This window comes from Geospiza fortis, unplaced genomic scaffold, assembly GCF_000277835.1.
Source record: "Geospiza fortis unplaced genomic scaffold, GeoFor_1.0 scaffold192, whole genome shotgun sequence".
NCBI classification, from domain to species: Eukaryota; Metazoa; Chordata; class Aves; order Passeriformes; family Thraupidae; genus Geospiza; species Geospiza fortis.
The window spans coordinates 2425471-2427063 of NW_005054315.1; positions in this window are offsets into that span (position 1 = coordinate 2425471).

Consider the following 1593-nt stretch of genomic DNA (forward strand, 5'->3'; position numbering starts at 1 on the left):
ATGGCAGGCTTAACCTCAGCAGAGTACCAAAGACCTAACAAATGGAGCTTGTTATTCTGGGCTTGGTGCCACACTAACCTGGTTACAGAGCACGCAGCTGGCACACATCTGGCTGGGGCTGGGCAGGGCTGCTCAGGGCAGCTCATCAACAGCTTGAGGAACACAGGGCTGCTGCAGCCACCAAGCCTGTGCCACTCCCAGCAGGGGATGCCTGGCACCAGGGACTGGGAGCTGCTGGTCCTGCTGTGCAGAGGGTTCTGCCAGGGGTGAGGCCCATGCTGCCGCTGCTGCTTTCCTTCCCTCTGGAACCTTCCATCCTGCAGCCCTTTGCCCCTGCAGGCCACACAGCAGATCCAGCACAACCCCACCCTGCCAGGAGAAGCTGGCTTTGCAGGCACCTTGGAAATGTGGAGGCGGGTGCTGCCACTGTGGTTCAGATCCTTGCTCCTTTTCACACCAGCATGGATAATGGTGATTCTTTAGCTCCAGAAGAGCAGTTGGAATACTCTTGCCTCCTGTAAAACTGCCATCTACCAGATGTGACAGGACAGCTGCCCCTATTGATGGAGGGAGGACTGCTCATGTAGAGAATTGCTGTGCATTCAAAAAAGGGGTGATCAACGATGTTTTACTTCATATCAATGCCAGTCTGTACCTGCAGGATGGTGCTCTGAGATGAAGAGTGAAGATCTATCCAGGAAATGGTGACAGTTTCAGTGAAACAGTATCCAGCCCATCAGCTAATGGAAAACACCTCTGTGATTTATCAATACTAGAATTTCAGCTGAAAATGTAGATTTGAAATATTAATTATGAATATAGTTCAATAAATAAATCCCTAGGCATTTTATTAGATGTACTGTATATTTAAAAGTCCTAAGGATTTTGCACTTCCTAGAATTTACAGGATTTTCTGGTTGGACATCTTATAGTAGGAAGAACTGCTTGATCTCAGGAACTACCATTTAAGTAAGAGCTTTTCTACATCATGCATATATTTTTGCTTGGTTCTTCTTACATTGTGTACCTGCCTGATTTTCATAATTTGTCTTTTTGGTACTGATTTTTAGAAAATATTTGTATTTTACTGTGTCTCAAATATGAAGCAGAATAAATTCAGTTCTAAGCTAGGTAGCTAAAGTTACTGTCACGGGATGCAACTCACAACACCTTTTAGAAACAAAGAGAATAAAGGGAACAAACCTCAACTTCTCCTCCCCTATACAAAACCTGCAGGCACTATGAAGTTTGTGGCTGAAAAGCACGAGTGTCTTTGGTGAGACTGAGCTGCCAGCTAGCACTTACAAACAGCACTTGACCCTTCAGTAACATCAAAAGGAGAACTCTTCCAATACGTGGTATTTCCTCTGCAGTAAGATTACATTGTACCTTTGCAGCAAAAGAAACTCAGACAAACTTATTTTTCTCCTTCAACTTACAGTTTTAGCTGGCAAGAAGAAATATAATTAAGACTATGCAACTTAATTTTGTGTTCAGCTTCAAGTACTTGGTTATTTCCCTTGTGGAAGCCTGCTCAGATTAGTGATAGAGCCAGGGCACTTGTGTTCAGTGACTGCACAGCAGCCAGCTAAG